Source organism: Monodelphis domestica, chromosome 1 (assembly GCF_027887165.1).
Source record: "Monodelphis domestica isolate mMonDom1 chromosome 1, mMonDom1.pri, whole genome shotgun sequence".
NCBI classification, from domain to species: Eukaryota; Metazoa; Chordata; class Mammalia; order Didelphimorphia; family Didelphidae; genus Monodelphis; species Monodelphis domestica.
The window spans coordinates 126,975,532-126,982,594 of NC_077227.1; positions in this window are offsets into that span (position 1 = coordinate 126,975,532).

A 7,063-nucleotide genomic window follows, 5' to 3' on the forward strand; every position below is an offset into this window, starting at 1 on the left:
ATTTAAAATGGTTGAGATCTTAAACTGTAGTGATTAAAATAGTGGAAGATATAAATTGTGATAGATATAAGAGAGGGTGAGTAAATTTGACCGCAGAAATATGTTTCACTACAGTGTCTTGGGTTTTAAAATCAAATATAAGGTGGTCGCCAGGGAAATATTCCCAATTATTCAAATACCCAAGTCAATTGGGTTTTATAGAGATTTTAATTAACAATACAATGAGTAATCAAAGAAAGAGAGAGAGAGTAAGAAAGGAATAAGTATGAAGGGCCTCAAGCCAATATGGCCTAGACCTGAGTCTTAAAAGAGAAATCAGTCAGTTTTTTATAACTCACCATAAGATCTAAGTAAGGATTTCTAATGACACCAGGCCAGCAGCATCTCAGCTGTTTTCACCAGCTCCCTCCTCCATCTGAATGTTTCAGAACCAGTCTCCTCAGAATGAGTCTCTCCAATCTGAATGTTTCAGAATGACTTCCCAGCTCTTCCCTGAGCTCTTATTTTTAAGGGTAAAATCTTCTCTATCACCTCCCCTAAGTCCTTACATCTACCAATCACTGTAGATGTTTCTAAAGGACTGCCCATTTTGAATTCACAGCTGAGTAGTTTTAATCTCTTTTAGTAAGTCAGGAAAAAAATGCTGCTGTGTCACAAATTTCATTAGAAAAAAACCTCTGAATAAGTTATCACCCTTTTAGGTTTAAGTAGTTTACAAGTTGCCCCACCTTTATAGGTACTTAGTATCCCATTGTATCAATTCTAAAACAGTCATGACTCAAAGAACTTCCTGTCCCTTACATAAGCATGGATCAAAGTACTTTTCATTGTTCTCAAGGAGCTCTCTGTCCTAAAGCAGTCCTAAGTAGGGTGGAGTAGGGATATTCCCAAGGCAAGGAGCCCCCACATTCAAATAGAGTTCTCACCATCTGCTAGGGAATTTTTTAAAGTAGAAGATTCCCCAATGGGGGAAACCTCTAACATTCATAAGTCTGAGAAATTTTGAGGTTTACAGTTGTGAGCCCTCTTTAAAGGAAGTTTTGGGGAGTTGAGGGCTCTATCCTCTAGCCTTCCAATCAGAAGCCAGGGGCAATTAAAGGTGAATTGAGAAGGTGAAGAGCATCAAAACCGAGTCATTCTTTGTAGTTAATGAGATTTCAGATAATCAATTCTCCTAGAGGCTGGGGGGGATGGGGTGGGGTTCCCCAGTGCTTAAGCCAAGCAGAGTGAATTTATTTTTAGATACTTCTATATTGAAAGATGTACAATATACTCAACAAATAATGAAACATAATATTCAGTGAATATACATAGCTTTTCCACAGGAGTCATGCTATAATATTTTATACAATGAAAAAATAGGCAAAAGTGAACTATCTCTGATTTCAGCTCAACACGAAGTTTTCATTATCAACCATTCTTCCTTTAGAGAGGGTTCATCACCTTCCTGGGAACCCCTTCTTAGACAGTAAAGTTGAAGTAGTCATCAGGAGATGGTTGATGGGGAGAGGGTGTCTTCTTTCCAAGGACAACAAATAGTTTTTACAAAAGAAATCATCTGTTTTACTATGTACTTTCATGGTTTGTTACATTTTATTTCTCTTCAGTTTGACCAATATAACCAGCTAAGCCGGTAAATTTATTTTTAGGTACTTTATTGAAAGATACACAATGTGTGGCACAATTAGCAGTAATGCAACAATCCAGGCCAATCCAGAGGAACTTATGAGAAAGAATGCTATCCATATCCAGTGAAAGAGCTGTGGAAACAGAAACGCAGAAGAAAAACATATAATCGATCATGTGGTTCGACGGGGTTATGATTGGTGTTTTGATGTTAAAAGATCACTCTACTGCAAATATGAATAACGTGGAAATAGGTTTTTAACAATGACACATGTACAGCCCAGTGGAATTGCTTGTCAGCTCCAGGAGTGGGAAGGAAGGGGGGAATCATGACTCATGTAACCATGGAAAAATATTCTAAATAAATTTAAAAAAAGAAAGGAAAGATATATAATGCAATCAACAAATATGTCCTAATGTTCAGTGGACTTTTCAGGGAAGTCATGTTGTAATATTTTTTCCATTACACATGAAAAAACAGGCAAAAGTGAATTGTCTCTGATTTAAACAAAAAATTTCATTATAAATTATTTTTTCTTCATTTACATTGATTAAATTCAACAAAATTAAATAATTTAATTCCTGACAGATTTAAATTTCTATTTCATTATTTATTCTATACATTAATATCTTAATTTCTTATTCATGTTTATATATTTTAGTTATATTTTTATATGAATGTGAGGAACAACAAAAAGGTCAGTTCCACTGAACCATAAAGGGCAAGAAGCAGGAATAATTGCCAAGACTGGAAAGGCAGACTAGGAACCAGAGTGTGAAAGACTTTAAATACCAAGCAGATATTTATTTCAGCCAGTTAAAAGACCTTTAAAAAAATACCTACTATATACCAGGCACTCTGCTAATTTCCTGGAGATATAAAGAAAGGCAAAAGATAGTTCCCACTCTCAAGGAGCTCATATTCTAATGGGGGAGATAGCATGTAAATGAATATATACGAACAAGTTATATAAAAGATAAATTGGACACAATCACAGAAGAAAGACATTAAAATTAAGGACTAACAAGGGTTTCTTGTAGAAGGAATTTTAACTGGAACTTGAAGAAAGCCAGGAAAGCTAAGAAGGCAGAAATGAGGGAGAGAATCTCTAGTATGGGAAAATAACCAGTGACATGGAGTTGAACAAGAGTGTTATGTGCAAGAAGGTCAGGGTCAGTGGATTACAAAGGACATGGAGGGGAGTAATGTATAAGAAGCCTGGAAGAGTAGGATGCAGCCAGGTTATGGAAAATTTTGACTGCCAAGCAGAGGATTTTATATTTGATCCTAGAGGTGATAGAGAGCAATTGCAGTTTGTTGAATAGTATGGTGACACAGTCAACCCTGTAGCACAGGAAGAACGGTTTGACAGCTGAATGGAATAAGGCCTGGAATGGGGAGAGAGAAGGTAGAAGGACCAGTCACCAAGTTATCGCAGTAGTCCAGGAATGAGGTAACTAGGGGCTGCACCATAGTGATTGTTGCATCAGAAAAAGGCATAAATGAAAGATGTTACAAAGGTAGAAATAACAAGATTTGTCAATCAACTGAATATGGGGGAATGAGAGATGGTAAAGAGTAAAGGATAACACCTAAGTTGCAAACATGAATGCCTGGGAAGATGGTGGTACCCTCTACAGTAATAAGGAAATTAGGATGAGGGAAGTGGGAGAGGGGAAGATAATTAGTTCAGTTTTAGAAATGTTGAGTTCAAAATATATACAAAATATCTAGTTAGAGATGTCCAATAGGTAATTGGAGATATGAGACTGGAGGTCAGAAAAGAGTTTAAGGCTGTTGTATTTCTAAGGATTATCTGAATAGAGCTGAGAGTATAATTCATAGTAGCTAATGAGATGACTAGTATAGTATAGTATAGGATTGTATTGATCTTATCGTAGAGTATAGTATAGTATAGTATGGTATGGTATGGTATAGTATGGTATAGTATGGTATGGTAGAGTATAGTATAGTATAGCATAGTATAGCATAGCATAGTATAGTATAGTGGGAGAAGAGATTATGGTTTAGGACAGAGCTTTGGGGGACACTTATGGTTAATGAGCATAATTTGGATGATGATCCAGCAAAGGAGGCTGAGAAGTAGCCAGATAGGTAAGAGTTAAAAAAGGAGAGACCAGTATCATAAGAACCTAGAGAGAATAGAGATTAGAAGAGAAGAGGGTGATCAAAAATGTCAAAGGCTACAGAGGTAAAAAAAGGATGATAATTAAGAAAAAGCCATTAAATTTGACAGTTAGCAGATTACTGGTGACTTTGAAGAGAGAAATTTCCGTTGATTCCTTATCATTTTAGGGAGAGGGGAGGAGAGGGAAGCAGGAAGAGAATTTGAAATTTAAAATGTTAGAGAATGAATGCCAAAAATTGTTTCTGCATGAGTTGGGAAAAAATAAAATACTGCTGAAGAAAAGAAAATCACTTTTGCAGGTATATGAAAGATAGATTGGAATGGGGAGAGATTTGGGACTGGAAAATCAATTAGGAGACCACTGCAATAATTCAGGCAGAAATCAGGGTTGTGGTTGTGTAACTAGAAAGAAGAGGATGTGTGTATATACATATATAATAAATACATATGTATACATATATATAAGAAATGTTTTGAATATAGAAATGACAATATTTGTGAACTGCTTGTTTATGTGGTATTGGAAGTGAATTTTTTGGAGAACAATTTTGGAGGAACATTTGTTCTATATTCACCTGCAACAGCTGGTTCCCTTCACAATCTTTATTTGCTTCCCTAATTGGTACAAAATGACTTAATTACTTAAAAAAAGATTGTAGTCTTTGGAATGCTTCCCTCCTTTATCTAGCCTGGCAGGTAGTTCCTTTGATTTAATGAAACTAGCTATACTAACAAAGACATATATCCCTTTTCTATTTCCTGTAGTTAATGATATACATTCTTCTTAACAAGCACACTTTTTAATTTGTATAACCAGTTGCACTATAATAAACAACCATCTTTTTTTCTTTGTTTCATGTAATAAATTCTACTAGCTGAATTGTGAATGACACACATTCCCGTCAACTTCTGGTGAGCTGTATCACACGCTAAATGTATAATAAAGCCTGTTTCTCTAATTTGTGATAACTTACTGGCAAAAGTTGAGAACCAATAAAAAATTCATACAATTGTGGTGACATAGCTAGGACTAGCTGACCAACCCTTCCCAGATCACCATTAAAAAAAAAAAAACTTTCCAAGTGCTCCCAGGTAAATTCATCAATTTGGAAACTTCAAGAGAGGGGGAACTGGGAGGGTTGATAAAGTTGTAGTACAGCCCTTTTGTGGTCCAGATGTATAATAGATCCAGGTTAATGTAACATTTTTTTAATGATTATTATATATCATCTTGGCCACCCTTTCTACCTAAATTCTTGAATTCTGTTCATTCTGACATGACCTCCATGTAAGTTTTATGCATCCCTGCCAAGGTAGTGACATTGTCCTGATGTAGTCCTCAAACATTGTAGTGATCAGTAGCTTACTTAATCCTTAGTTGCTGTGGTCAGTAGATGACATAATCTTCAGATATTGTTTGTAGTGATCAATGGTTGACAAAATCTTCAGACTTTGGTTAGTAGTCAGTATGGAATCAATTCTAGAACAAAACCCTCTCCAGGATCCTGTTGGCAAACTGAAGAAAAATAATTCAGGAAAGGCTGGTCTAATTCTATACTTGTTAAGCTCTGCCAAACTAAATGGCCATTCTATCCTTCTACTGAATGAACACAACTTTTATTTGGTACCTTTGATCATAAAGGCCCCTAATGTTAAACTATCTCATGATTTTATGAAAAATATACACCAGGTTGGTTATGCAGAGATAGATAGAAAAGAAGGAAGCAAATTCTTTATCAATTTGCACAAATTTTATGACATTGTAAATTGAATAGAGATTAATTTCTGTCAAAATATAACTTTTTTACAGCATAAAGCATTGATTAACAGTATATATTATGCACATATGGATACCCTATGATGTAGGGAAGTCAGCCCTAGATCAAAGAGCTGGACAGAAAGCTCTTAAGGCTTTGACAATGAGTTTTACAGAATCAAATGGCAACCTTGAAGGAAACCTAGGAAAAGGGGACCTGGATGAGGTTCCTACCCTGATGAATGCCAAGACAAATGTACATTTAAGCACTCAAATCAAACATCTATAGGTGAGGAACCATTGCACATGCCTGCAGTGGCTGAGATAGCAAGCTCTGCAATGGGGATATGATGTGGACGCTAGGCTACCACTTGTTTACAGCACTGATGCTTAATTATACAGATTAGTAATTTGCCTTAGTGTGTTCCAGTTAAGAGTTTTGGAAGTGTGACCCTTCCCCTCCCCTTGGGGCTTAGGCACACTGAGAGACCAAAGAAGGACAGTCTAATATAACTTCTTTACTATAGGTTTCCAAAATGTGGTTGAAATATTTTTTGAAGTCCTGAAATATCTTAATGATGCCTTTTTGGGGGGGTGGGGAGGAATGGTGGAAGGTGTTATTTTCTAGAATTAAAAAAAAAACTTTGTGAAAGTTTCATGTAAATTAGTACTTTCAAACAACCATATGGAGGAATGCTTCAAATCATTAATAATAAGAACAAATCAAATCCAAAAAGCTCTGAGGATTCACTTCACATCCTGCAAAGTGGTAAAGAGGACAAACAAACCATAGCAATAGTCAACATTGGATGGATTGTGGAAAGATAGGCACACTAATAGATTTTTGATAGAGTTATGAATTGGTACAACCATTTTGGAAAGCAATTTGGAAATGCTAAAATAAAGTAACTAAAACATTCTTACCATTTGACTCAGAGATATTATTACTAGGCTTATTATACCCCCCAGCAGGTCATTGATGATAAGAATGTCTCTATATACACCAAAATATTTAGAGTATCTGTTTTTTTTTTATAACAAAGAATCAGAAACAAAGTAGATGCTAAATTGTGGCACATGAAGGTAATAATATATATTACTGTGTTGTAAGAAATGTTGAATATGATAAAGGTTGGAAAGATCTTCATGGACTTGCAGAATGAAGTAAGCAGAGTCACAAAATCAATATATACAATGACAACAGCAGTTCAAGTGGGAAGAACAAACAAAAAAGTGAATATTGCAAAATCATAACGAGCTTGGCTTGACAAAGATATGAAAAAACTATTAAAAACTATTATTCTACTTCTTTGCAAAAGTGAGGGTCTATAACTGTACATTCTGCATAATTTCAGAGTTTTAAAAAAGGTCTCGATCATTTATACTGACTCTCCCTGCTTTTTTTTCTTAAAAAAAATAGTTTTTTATTATCAGCAATGCTGGGATCTGGGACAACTTCAAGGGACTCATGACAAAAAAAGGCTATCCACTGCCACAGAAGCAAATGTCAAGATCTGAGTACAAATTGAAG